Here is a 14,587-nt window from a genome sequence, read left to right as displayed (position 1 = left end):
GTGCCTGCGAGTGCATTTGGGTTAATTAAAAAAAAATGTAAAAAATTTAGAATAGAAACTTAGGGGCACATGCATCATTGCAAATTGCATTCCCAAAAGGTGCGAATTCCCAAAATTCGCCCGTTTGCGAATGCAATTTCATCATTTGGGATGCATCATCATTTTTGTACTTTTCGCAATTTAAGAAATCGCAAAATTGCGATTACTTAAATTGCGATTGCATTTCAGGAAACTCAAATTGAGATTCCTTAAATGCAATGCATCAAACTTTAGAAATTTGCGATTTCGCTAATAGGGGGAGCAAATTACCATGAAGTTGACCTTCATGGTAATTTGCGAAAACTTTGAAAAATGCACTAAAGTGCATTTTTCAAAGTTCCATTTTACACACACACACATGCCCTTGGGGTATGTGTGTGTGCAAAATGTACTTATAGGCAGATTTCAGGGGTGCAACAGGGTGTCCTTTTGACACCCTGGCAACCTTGAAATTGCATTCTCAATTTGCGATACTCTAATTGAGAATCGCATTAGGGAATCGCAAATTGAGAATGTCTTCCCATTCATTCCTATGGGCCTCTAGGCCCATAGGAATGAATGGGGAGGTATTCCTTAATTGCGATTCGCAATTTGCGAGTCGCAATTAAGGAATTTTAAGAAATCGCTATTTTTTTGCGATTTCTTCATGCATAGCCTTTTGCAATTCCTTATTAGCGAATCCTTATTTTTCGCTCATAAGGAATCGCAAATGGCATTGTTGATGCATGTGGGCCTAAGTACCAAAATAACTTTTAGAGCACTGAGACATTATATGAATTGGAAAACTTAGGTAGATAATCATATATAGGAATAGTTATTACTTTTTGAATACTCGGCCTCTCCACCCAACTCTGACACACACAAGACAAAAGAGAAGGAAAAAACTCAGTAGAATGTCTTCAGTTGTCTGCTGCAGGCCCTTTTTTTGTAACCCAATGTAGAAAAACCATGTTTTGCATTTAGAGAAGGAAGAAACTGTTAGTAACTGGTTATGTCGCGTTTCTATCCAGGAAGCCCTCTTACATGGCACACTGTGGTTTTACAACAAAGAAAGCATTGGGAAAGCTAATAGGTCGGGTTTAGTGTGCTAACACATGTAAACACAGGCATTCACAAATGCTGATTACATACCTTGCATGCACAGGTGAAAGTTATCGCATTAAAGCCTCTCCTATTGTAATTGCCATTGCTGGTGATAAAAATATCCACAAATTGTCACTTTCATCACAGAATGCTTACTAAATATAGAATTCAATGCGACAGAGTGATGATTGAGTGTACTTTGCAGATGTAAAATAGTTCCTCGTGCATTCCCATGGAATCACTTCCTGGAAGGCCGACTGATACACAATTAGTCAATAACATGTGGTGAGAAAGTAATATTCCTCTGGGAATCCAGTAAATGTTAGGGTAAAAAGAAGAAATGAAGAGCCATGAAAGGGATATTTTAGAACAAGTTAGATATTCAACAAACCCCACTTCATATTGAGGCTAGTTGTGCAGCTAGGACCAGCTTTTGACAGCCATGAGGGAGGGTTACAGGGCACCATACAGTCACCATGTTTCCAGTCCTGGGCTTTCATTTGTCATCCCAGTGTGTTCTGGGATTTGTAGTCAAAGGTTAGCTCCATTAAGTCAACTGAACTGACGCGCCTGATAACAGTGATCTATATCAGACAAGTCCAGGCTCCCAGTAGTACAAAAAGTATGAGAGTATGAGTTTCCATGCAAGTTGTACATAAATACAAAATTCAAATGTCGATATACGACCGGTTTTTGCAGTCGCAAATGGTAATTTGGCCAGTTTGCGACCGCAAAATAGGTCAGCCCCATGTACAAACCATATTTTGTGAGATGCTAACCTATTAGCAACTCGCAAAATATGGTTTGCGACTCGCTATCAGGAAGGGGCGTGCCAAAGGCGTCCCTTCCTAAAAGCGAGTCTCAGACCAAAGTATGATTTTTTTGTGACCGCATTTGCAGTCGCAAAACACTCGCAGTTTACCACCCATTTCAAAAGGGTGGTAAGCCACTTGCAAACGGGAAGGGGACCCGGTTCCCCTTTGGGAATGGGTGCGAAAATATTTTTCAAGAGCAGGCAGTGGTCCCAGGGACCACTGCCTGCTCTTAAAAAATTAAACTGTAAAGTTTCTTTAAGGAAAATGGGCTGCATTAAAAAAAACAAAAAAATGCTTTATTTCAAAAGCAGTCCCAGACATGGTGGTCTGCTGACCCCAGCAGGCCAGCATCCCTGGGAGTGCTGGCCATTCCCAATAGTGTCGCAAATTGCGACAGCCGCATAAATATTGATGAGGCATGTAATTTGCAACCCCATTGGAAATCGCTAACAGTGTCTGTGACACTTTTGTACATTGCATTTTGCGACTCGCAAATTGCGAGTCGCAAAGCATCGCAATTGCGAGTCACAAAATGCAAGCGTCATACATTTGGCCCATAGTGTCTTGGCAACATGGAGGGAGACGGCAACACAGGTAAGGACACAGGAGACACATCTACGTTTGGGCCCATGGTGTGGAGTAATATTTGTTCATATTGATACAATTAAACCGGGCTTTCGCTCCCAAAACAAAGCAATAGGGGCTCTTCGGTGTGTGGCTGCCTTATCTGCCCGCTCTCTCTTCCACAGAGAGCCTCGAAGCACAGGTGAAGCCTGCATTGGCAATCTGCGTCCAGAGTAAATATTTGCTTTGGGTCAAAGAGCTGTGTGCACAGCCGGGGGGGGGGGGGGTTGAGTGGCTTGTTGTGATAGCTCTGATTGCAGGTTTGCAAACAGCTCTCTGGGCTACACATAGTTTGCGCGTCAGACTTCTTTCCCCTCCCCACTCCACCTCCTCCAAGCTAACTATAGGTTGCCACCACCCCTGGGCTCTTTATCAGTCAGGTTTGGGAATCCAGCCTGCCACCTACTTCACTTAATCAATCACCAGATAACAAAGGTTGGGAAAGGAAAACCCAGGACTGGATACAGGGTCTAGATTGAGCAAGCTCGTGAACCTTTCATGCCCAGCTTATTAGTGCAAGTTCACGTCTGTAATTCACAAAATGCGAATTTGCACACGTGCCTAATGATAAGCCAGGATCATGTAATATTATAGGTAAGCAAATCTCTCGGAGCATGGAGTGGGTGTTACAGGGCGCCGAAAGCATGGCAAGTTTGGGATCACTCACAAACTTCTAAATAATTAAATCTAGGGCTGATTGAAGTGGGATGAAAAAACTGAGGGGTCCCTCATAGGGGCGTGGCCGATGTAATTACGGGCGTGGCTCAAAAACAGGTACGCTAAAAATCTGTGCTTAGCATAGTGTGGCGCCCGACTGGTATTTTGCTGCTTCCGTCATTGCATCCAGATATATAATACGACAAGTAAGATTTGACCTATGACAAGACAGGACTATTGGCTTTGTCAATGGCTGTTAGTTGCATGAGATAAAAAAGCAACAACTATGGTGTCGTTGTATGTACCATTGAAAATGCTTCAGTTTTGAAATGATGAGACTGAAAGGACTATAACGAGTCTCTTTGAAGTTTTATCAAAGGCAGTGAAGGGTGGCACTGCAGGAGAGTCCAGATTTTTTTTCTCCGAGGGTGAGGGCAAAAATGGAGAACCCGATAGGGACCCATTTCAGCACCTACTTTTTAGAAAGCACCGGCAGGACCCGGCCCATTTAGAGCCCTGATTAAATAATTTTCCACGCTCGGAATGGAAACAATACCCCAAGAAATTGTGCGTGTTCAAGGGAAAGGTGGGGGCGGGGGAATAAAAGTGCAGTGGCACTCACGAGGAGACATTCTCATGCAAGTAATTGGGAATTTACAATATTTTTTCAATAATCCTCCTGGAAATGCAAAACTATAGCAGGTTTCTGGGAGTACTCCTGAAACTGCCTCCACAGGAAGGAGTTAACCTACAGGCGCAGATTTACACATTTTTAGGGGAACCAGGTGCAACATGTTCTTTTTTCCACCAGAAAGTGAACAGTCAGCCAAATGGCCCGATTCCAAAAAGCATAAAAGACAATAAAATAATAATAATTTATGAGAAGCCATTGCTAAATTGGAACCCCAGAGACATGGGTTCTGCTCCCAGCTTTGAGTTCTTTTAAAAATGGTGATGGTGCACATATGTCCATATCTCACTGCAGGGGCACAACTAGACCAGAACTTTGGGGGGAGCTAACACTCCCAGCCAAGGCTGGCCCTAGCACTGGTCGCACACGGTGCAACAGTCTTTTTTTGGTGCCCCGTACCCCATTTCCTCTTTCTCCTTGAATTCCCTCAGTACCACTCACCAACAATGCACCTCATCTCTCTATAGCACCTTTCTGACAAACATTCCATTTTTTTTATAGTGCTACTCATAGTTTACTCACACTCAGTTCTGTGATCTGCATGGTACACCTTCTTTGTAGCAGGCACATTAACCCTTTACACTGTGTGGGTGGCAGGAGTGCCCATGTGAGTGCATGGTGAGTGATGCTACAGTGTTAGAGTAGGGTAAGAGGAGTGACTGCAGGGTGATTGAGGTTACCATATGAATTTGGGTGGGGATGCAAGTGCAGAGTGGGACTGATTAATGCTTGGTTAGTGATGGGCTTGTTTGAGTGAAATTGCAGAGTGAGCAGTGAGGAGGACAGGTGAGTGAAGTATCACATGAGTGCAGGGTGAGTAGTGGGCTCGTGTGACTGCAGGGTGAGGTACAGGGTGAACAGCGCAAGTGCATTGTGAGTGCAGAGTGATCACTGTGAGTGCAGGGTGAGCGTGAAAGTGAAGGGCGATAATCAGGAGTGAGTTGTCTGAATGCAGGGTACATTCCCAGACACTTGAACTAACTTAGCATGTTATTGAGGGTGGTGTAGGGTTTTCAGATTCAGTAATCTTTATTTCGGGTTTAGAAAAACCATTAAAGATGCATAATAACATTCATACATTTTGTATAATAAAACACAATTAAAAATGAGCATTACATTGGTACCGCCTTGACTGGAGCAATTGCTTTTTATAATCCTTTAGCTCAGGCCATAGGCCTTCAAAATATATATATACAATACAATAAATAACACCTAATAATAAAAAGGTAAAAAAAATATTAGAAAAGAGGCCGCCCAGTACCCGATGATTGAGGGGCTTTGTCCTGTTTGACATTGATATTCTAGACTACAAACGAATTGATCATTATTACTCACATTTTATATAAAAAACAATTATGTATCTTCTCACAACATGTATCACGTGGTTAGTAAGTAATAGAATCAGTAAATGTCTGAGGCGAGAGGAGGGAAGCAGTTTCTAAGTTTTCATCGTCATTTTTTAAAAGAATCCAGCGCCTACGCCACATTGAGCTTAGGGATCGAGAGACTCCAAATACAATGGGCTTGGAGGTATTAGATTTTAACACTCTGTATGCCTCCTGACAATGCACAAATCCCAGATTCCTACACAACTGTTTGAGCCAACATTGCCTAGCAAGTTTGTATCCTGGACAAACAAATAAAATATGAAGCTCTGTCTCCTCTAGGGGTCTAGAAATGGGGCACTCTCGTGTGGCAGTACTAGATCAGCTAGCAGTAAAGGTACGGAGGGGAAGGGTGCCGAATCTAAACTGTAGATTTCATTTCCTCGCTAGGGGAGGCAAGATATCGTCCAGGAAAGGCTCAATTTTTTTCCAACTTTGTGTTTAAGAAAATCTGCTGTGAGATGGCCCGTGCCCGGGTTCCCACAAATAACTGCCAATTTATGTAATCTGTGAGTTTTCACCAGTTCCACATGCGAGGTTGCCAAGTATGCTACCTCGGGGTCATTCCAGAGACTAGGGTTACCTATCCTGCTGCACTCTTCCTTTAGGTACGCAAACCTTGGGATCTTTTTCTCTGTACCCTGGAAGCCCAAAGGCTCTTTTGTTTCTAACCGGTAGGCTTCCAACTCTGGGGTCACCCATAGTCTTCGCCAGAAGGTTTGGGGTCTTAATGCAGCCTCAACTCCTATTGGCCTAATACCCAAATTGAGTCTCAGCGGAATTAAAGGGGTACTAGAGGGGAGACCCAGAGTCTGTCTTAAAAAGCTATTCTCAACTTTGCTCAATTGGCTACAAGAACAGTGACCCCACAGTTCGGACCCATACGTTGATGAGGCCCTGGCCTGCACCTTATAAATCTATAGGATAGGGTCAGGAGGTTTAAATGAAGAATCTCTCAGTAGTTTTGCAATTCCTCCCGTGGTCTGAGCTAATTTGAGCTAAGCTTTGGCAATTGGTGGCCCTCACTCCATATTCTCGGTCTTGGTTACACCTAGGTAGTCAAATACAGAGACCCTTTCCAGAACCATGCCATTTAGGCTGGGATTAGGGCAGGTTGTCTTGGATGGATTAAAGACCATATATTTGGTTTTTGTGGTGTTTATTTCCAGCCCCTTGTTATTACAGTAGATTACAAAACTGTCCAGGACCCTCTGAATTCCCATTGGTGACTTGGACATTAAAAGGGTATAGTCCATGAACAAAAGTGCTGGGACCATAGAATTTGCCAGCTTAGGGACATCACTGTCCACAACCTCATTAAGGTGTGCAGTCAAATCATTGAGAAAGAGGCAAAACAGGGTAGAAGCAAGCACACGCCCCTGCCTCACCCCCTTCTCCACTGGAAATTGTTACGTTAGCTCACCCTCTTTCCGACATCTAACTTGCACCAAATAGGCTCCGTGCAGCCTCTCAAACATGCTTAAAAGATAAGATGGGATCCCCATGTCTCTGAGTGCCCTCCATAGTTTATCCCTGGGCACCAGGTAGAAGGCCGACTTCAGGTCCACGAAAATGAAGCATAGGCTGCCACCCTCCATTTTCACAGTTTTCCAAAATATAAATTGTAATCTATATATTTGGTCAAGTGCGGAGATGTTCTTCCTGAAGCCAGCCTTATAAGCACTCAAGATTTCATTTTCTATCATCCAGCCCTGGAAGCGATCTAGGAGTACCCGTGAAAACAATTTTTGCATGACATCGATCAGACTGATCAGTCTGTAGTTTGCCGGGAGAAGGGGAGACCCCTTCTTAAAGACTGGAATGATTTCTGCACCCGCCCAGGTTTTAGGGATCGGCATAACTTACAATATGGCATCAAATAATGCCCATAATAATGCTTTGCTTGACAAATAAACTTTTTGTACAGCACCCTCAAATTCTTTACTAAAGACGAGTCTTTGCCTTTGATAGCTACCAGGAGGGACAATTTCGACTTGCGGCAGTCATCTTTAAACCAAGTATGGGTGGGCCGTTTTTTCCTCTTAGAGTGGTTATGCGGATTAAATATATCGACCAGTTTAGCCACCAAAGCTGCATGTAATTGTGCAACTTTGTTGATGTGGGTTGGGGTGCCCACATCGGTGGCATTGTCACCAATTTCAAGGAGGGCCGGTACGACAGCTGCATAGCTAGAACTCAATTTATTGCTTAATTACCCCCCATTTTACTCTTCTCCTTTTGTTGGGGAGGATTATTCTATTATCAAAGTTAGGGCTGCTAGTTATAACAGTACCGAAATCTGGCATCTTCAATTCCAGGGCCAGGGCATTGTGATCACTGTTGTAGCAGAGGATGACAGCGAAGTCAATAACCCTTAGCCATATACTAGTCTCAACTAGAATATAATCCAGATGAGAGGCGTGGCCAATTCTGTTAAATGTTGGGTTCCCTGGTACATCTGAGATCGTGCTGCTTTTGCAGGCTCGCAGGGAATGAGTCAGTGTTAATGCATTGATTTGAAGTGCCAAGGGTGACCAGGCCTTAATTGGAGGGGTTTGGGGATCAGAAATATACCATTGGGAATCCTCCTCATTGGAGATTGAATCAGGGATGCCAGGGAGGGGCTCAAATTGACAGTTAAAATCCCCCCAACAATCAGCCTCACATCAGAAGGGACTAGGGGGATAAAAGAATTCAGAATATTAAAGGTTGGCGACCCTTTCGCCATTCTTACAGGCTGGGAGTAAACATTAATGAGGGCAAACTTCAGCTTTGGGGAGAAACGTTGGGTTATACCTTGAATATCGTTGGAGGAGGATTTCAGCTTATTCACTGTGCAACCCAAATGAGAGCCAACCCAAATGCCTAATCCCCCGGACGGCCTGCCCCTGTCTCGCATAGTAGCTGCAATGCTAAATGAAGCAAAACCCACCCTCATCAGGTCCTCCCTTGCCCAAGTTTCTTGGAACATGCAAATGTCAAACTGGTCAACAAAAAAACCCCTATCGGGGCAGGACGTTTGCTTTTAAGACCAGCCACGTTCCACGACAGGACCTTAAGCTTTTTCCCTGGATAAGAAGTTTCCTTAGGGATGACGAGGGAATGAGCGTCAGATAAAAATAATCATTCAGATAGGTTAGGGGTAGGGCCAACAAAAATGTTGTTACATTTATTGACCCTAGATGTATTGTTATTATTGGAGACAAAATTTACGGGTAATATAGGTCTGGGAAATTCTCGCGGCCCTGCTGGTCCCTTGTTCAAGTGTGGTGTCAGTATTACCCGATCCGTTAGCTTCAGCCCTAGCATGGAATAAGAATAGGAAGGCTAGCCTAGATTTCCCCTCACGAGGTCCCTGGTCCTCCTTATGACCTAGTGGAACTCATTCCCTGACCTTCTCCCATAGCTTTAGTTAGTCCGTCTTCTTCTTCCAGAGCCCCGTATCGATTTGTTATGGGTATGTTATAAAACAGGGGTCTAGGGTAGGGATGCCTATGGCCTGGATCATGATGTGCAATAGTCCACCTGCCAGTGTCTATAATAGGGTCAGCCATACCTTATAACAATAAGAGTAGAAAAAATCCAGTGAAAGGGCTTTTACTTCTGAGTAAAGTTCTGGGAAGGTGGTAGGGTAGGGTAGGGGTTTAGATGTAAGTTAAACTATTGCTATTATGTAGGGCTTTAAGTGGGATGAAAAAACTGGGGGGTCTCTCAAGGATGGGCGTGGCTGATATAATTGAGGGCGTGGCTTAAAACATTTATGCTAAAAATCTGTGCTCAGCATAATGTGCCGCCCAACTGGTATTTCACTGCTTCTGTTGTAGCCTCCACATAAGTATCATTACACCTACAACAAGCCAGGACTATTGGCTTTATCAAAGGTTGTTAGTAACAAAAGATAAATATATTACACGCATACATACAACTCATGCTTCGTTGTATATAATTTTGAAAATGCTTTAGTTCTTGCGCAATAGGTTGTGGCGTAATGGCCAGAGCTGCCAACTTTGGAGTTAAGGAAGCAGGTTTGAGTCTCAGCATCGGGTCAACATCCTGTGTTTCTGGGAAAATCGCTTTATCATCCATGCCTACCCAAAAATAAATGAAGATCTCCTTGTTGGTGCTCATGTAAAGCACTTCGACTTTAGCAATACAGACTGCAAAAAATGAAAAGTTACATCAAAACAGTGAACTGCTGCAGTGTTAAGATTCTTTTTCCATTCTGAGTGTGAGGGTTAAAATGGAGAGCACAATAATGACCCGTCTCGACATCTGCTTTTAAGAACTGCCAGTGCTGAGCACCGACATGACCCGGCCCACTTAAATCCCTGCTATCATGGCATTAATCAGGGATAGAGGGTGAGGAAACAAATAATGTGCTGATCCTGCAACAAACTTCCAGTCTTATGATTAGGCTTGCCAGCTTAATAATTTGTTGTCCCAGATGGTACAAAAATAAGCAGTCACCTAATGCCTTCTTTTCAGCTCTTATCTGTGCATACTTCGAACAGAAAATATGAAATTAAAGCACTTTTCATTGTGTTCTAGGGCTGCCTGAATGATCCATGACTAATATTTAAAGGGAACAAAGACAGAGAAGTCACATTACAAATGAATACATACCTTTTTATGTATAGGTCAAGACGAGGCTTGTGCAGGCTCTTTAAACAACACATGGCTGGTATTTTTCTTTTGGCAACCCTTCTTTATATTCCTCTTCATGAAATGCATTCTCACAACACAGCAATAAATGTAAAATACAAATGTAAGGAATAGGTAGAGTGGGGGCCCAGGGTGTACGGGAACCAGAAAAAACAAGCATTGGCATAGCCAATAGGTCTCGCATTTGAGATTTTTCGACTTTGTCTACAGTGATTCATTTGTTAAAAAAACAAGTGCCAGGGCTGTCCTGAGGAAGCCACTGCTGCTTGCACCACACATTGCTCCTGCCATGATACCATTGATAATAACAACACAACTACTAATCATCACACTCCTACATGTGTGACAAATTATTTCAGGCCCCAAGCTATAAGAATGGTTTGGGGTCAGGTAATGGTAATTACTGATGTATATTGAATTAATGATTATCTGTTGTTTTGGTCATCTCTAAATTATCTAGACAGCACCACCTTGTGACAGACTGTCACAAGTGCCATGTGTAGACAATTAAGTGCCAATGCTGAGCGCCCGAAACCACAAGCTCAAATTAAGCACTGCTCTGCCATTGCCTTTTGTTCATGCTGTACAGCATGGATGTTGGCAACTTTGGCAATGATTTTTAGCCATGTTGTATAGCAGTGTGGCTGCTGTGCAGCGTTGCTTAAAAAACTATATATTTTTAAAAGGACTCTAATGCATCCAGCAAAAATGCGCTAAAAAAAAGCATTAGCCCCAGTTGTGTCATAGCACTTTTTTGAATTAATTATAGCCACACTGCAAAGCATCTGTGCTGCTGCACAGCATGGCTACAAAACGTTGCTAAAGCAAATAGCTTTCATAGGTGTTTTCTATTGGCTTTTCCAATACTTATTTGGACTTTAGGTTTGTCACCTCTAAGCGCAGGGCATATACCCAAGCAGTGGTCAAAGCGCATTGACGTGGTCAAAGAGCATTAAAAAAAAGTTTGGGAACTGTGATCCTGAGTGCAGTGGGGCGGGGCCAGTGTGAGGGCAGCATGGCTAAAAATCAAACATTCTGTTTTCAAGCGGAGGGTATACAGCTAGAAGGATGCAAAAAAAAAAAACAAGCATTAGAAATGCAATAGGTCTCGCGTTTGTTTGTTAGAACTATTGGCTTTGTAATTTGCAATGTCTTTTACATATGTGTTATTGAGCGTAAATGAGTGTAATGTGTCATGAAGTGTAATTATTTGGAGTAGTATTTTGTGTTGTAAAGTATTACGTAGTGTTGTTTTATTATGTGACGTGCTGTTGAATGTTGTGGTATGAAGTTGAATTATGTGTTGTGAATTGGATATATGTAATGTGCAGTGGACTTGTGTTGTGGAGTGGAATTATGTGGTCTGGTTTTGAATTATGTGGTGTGGAATGGATTTGTGTTGAGTTGAATAGTGTGGCTTGGAACAGTGTGGCGTTGAGTGAAATTATGTCGAGTGGAATTATGTGATATGGTGTGGAGTGGAATTATCTGTACTGTTATGAGGCTTAGGGTGGATTTATGTGGGGTGGGTGTATTTATGTGCTATTGAGTAGCGTGTACCTAGGTGGAGTTGAATTATGTGGTGCTGCATGGTATTATGTTGAGTGTAATTTTGTTGAGTGTTGTGGAATTCTGTGGCATTGTGCTGAATTATGTGGAGTTGAATGCTTGTTGTCTATGTACAGCAGTGCTGAGGTAGTAGACTTTATGGGAGGTGAAACAATGTTTTTTCTGTCCGTTTACCACCCTGAACTGTCATGAGTGGCATGGAGTGGAATTATGCGAGATGGATGTTTGTGGTGTAGATTGGATGCATGTGGTGTGTAGTGAAATGATGTGTTGTGGAATTCTGTGGCTATTGAATTGTGTGGCGTGAACCTGTGTTATGTTTAGCGAAATTATGTTGAGTGGTATTATGTGGCTAGGTGTGGTGTGTATTTATGTTGAGTGTTGATTCATGGCATAGAGTGGATTTATATGGAGTGTATTTATGTGGTATGGAGTAGAGTGTAATTATGTGGCCAAAAACATTGACAATTGTTCCACCGAAGCACAAAAGCATAAACTAAATTCGGAGTACGCTCTGCAAATAACGTCTTCTTAATACTTTGACTGCATGTTTAAAATGTGCAAATGGCACAATATATGCATGTTGTGTTTTCATTTAGTCAATACATGTTTTTCTCCTTATAGAGGATCTGATTTGAAAACCCCAAAAATGGCAACTTTTCCCACACACTCTCGGCTACTGAAAGTAAATAAACATTAGTTTGTAAAAGTTTAAACGCCAACACCGAAGCCAAAACGTGCAAACTAAATACAGTATAGAGTAACCCAAACACGCTTCGCAAAATCATACAGTGTGTTACTGATGTGCAAAAAGCATAAGATAAGCTTTTTGTTTTGTATAAAGAAAAATATTTAAACCAGAGCCTAAAGAGAATGTGTGGAATATTTAAATGCAACCAATGTCATTTTTTTTTAAAGATAAAGCCATTGTATCAGCACTGTTTTTACAAGAAACAGAAGTCTTTTCCAACCATTTTGTAAAATAATGCCGATCTATGCTCGGATTTTTCCCTAATGAATGTAAAATGTCTGAGCATGTGTTTAAATGTACTTTATCTTTTGATTGGGGGTGCCTACTAGTTCAGTTTTCCAAAAGATAGGAATGTAGATAATGACCAAAGGGCTTCCGGCGTGGTAGCTGTTTGTTTTGCTTGCGTAAATGTTTTACACAGCCCCAACCTGATAGCATCTCTGTGCTTGTTGCACGTCAGCCTCCCTGAAGGAACACCACCAATTAAATGAGTGCTGTAGCATTGTGCTACAAATAAATACAGACACTTCTTGAGGCTTTCTATGGAGCTTTATTATCTGCTTCCAACACATTCCCTGTCCCTACTCTAACTGCCCTCATCCTGTTCTGACTCCTCCTCTTCCCCTCAGCCCACCTAGCTCCGCCCACCCCAGCTACTAGACTGTCAACTATATTACAAGTGCGTTTCAAATTTTAATGATGATTAGCCCAAAGTTTAAAAGTCAGTATGCATGAAGCAAATAACGCATACCTAGAATGTAGAAGGATACAGCCTTGATGCATAGGAACATGGAGATATGGGGTTATAGTGAGAAAGGGGCATAGCGTGGAGGGCTGATGGACAGCAGGCATAGAGAAGTATAGTTTAAGGCTATGGATAACAAAAAAAGGCATAGAGGTCACTGAAAAAACAGACTAGTGAACAGAAATATGAAGTGAACTGAGGTATGTGTAGTATAGTTAAGGATATATAGAGCGAGATGGGATAAAGAGTGCAATAAAAAATTGGAAATATAATTGCTATTGGAAAGGTAAAGTGAAGAGAAAGAAACAAGGAATAAAGATAAGGAAAGAGAGAGAGCAGAGTAAGCAAGACAGTTAGAGATATTTGGAGAGTTAACTGAGAGGCATAGAGAATAGAGAGAGAATAAGGATGAAAACAGTGAGCTTTGAGAGAAAGAGTGACATAATGTGCAAGAAAGAGTTAAAGAAAGTGATGCGATGGAAAGATACTTGGAAAGATTAGGGAAAGGCAGAATGAACATAGCCACAAAAGTCACTGAGAGAAAAGAGAGAGATATAGAGCAAGAGTGAGATAGACATTGAGATGGAGAGCGAGGCAAAAAGAAAGTAAAAGAACCTGTCCAGGTCCCCTAACTGCTAGAAGTATTCAGTGTGTGTCTTTTATAGAAAAATATGCGTTGTAACAATGGGGACGGAAACGAGCAGGTTTAAGCTGGTAAGCCAAATTAGCCCTTTCTGTTTCAAAAAAACACATGGAGTGTCATCTGAACGGCATATTGAAGATAGAGATAGAGAAGCCATTCTAGTCGTTTGTCACAGAAATAAGGTTGTTGTGTATGTAAAGCCGTAACAAATACCAGCAGTGGGGAAACCCCATGCCTGAGGTGTAAGGTGGCTTGTGAAACATGAATTAGGTATACCGGAGGATGGGTACAAAAGCAAAAGGCAACAAAACATTCTGTGCCTTTTTAAACACTATGGGCCAGATGTAGGAGCCAAAATACCAGTCGGTAACGGCCGATTTCGGCCGTTACCGACCGGTATTTAAGAATTGGCATGTAGCGGCATAATTTTACAGAATCGGTAAATTTACCGATTCTGTAAAATACCGAATCAGTATTTTTACCGATTTGGTAAATCCCAGATGTAGGTGGGACTCTTCTGAGTCCCAAAGGCCCTACAAATTCGGTATTTTACCACCCAATCCAATTGGGTGTTAAAATACCGAATCCAGGTGTGCACATGTGTGCATGCACACCTAGCCATGTGACAGACAGATATGCCCTTAGGGCATGTCTGTGTGTCACATGGCGCACATGCCTATTTTTGGGGTGCCAGAGGGTGTCAAAGTGACACCCCCTGCACCCTTGCTGGAATCGGTATTTACCGATTCTGTAATTACCTTAATCGGTATTTCCCATTGATTCCTATGGGCTTCACAGCCCATAGGAATCAATACGAAATACCGATTCGGTATTTACAGAATCGGTAAATACCGAATATTAACGATTCGGTATTTCAACATCTGGAAATACCTACATCTCCCCCTTCATATTTACCGATTCAT

This window comes from Lissotriton helveticus, chromosome 9 (genome assembly GCF_964261635.1).
Source record: "Lissotriton helveticus chromosome 9, aLisHel1.1, whole genome shotgun sequence".
Lineage (NCBI taxonomy): Eukaryota > Metazoa > Chordata > Amphibia > Caudata > Salamandridae > Lissotriton > Lissotriton helveticus.
The sequence above is the reverse complement of the archived record's forward strand: the minus strand, read 5'-3'. Positions refer to the sequence as shown.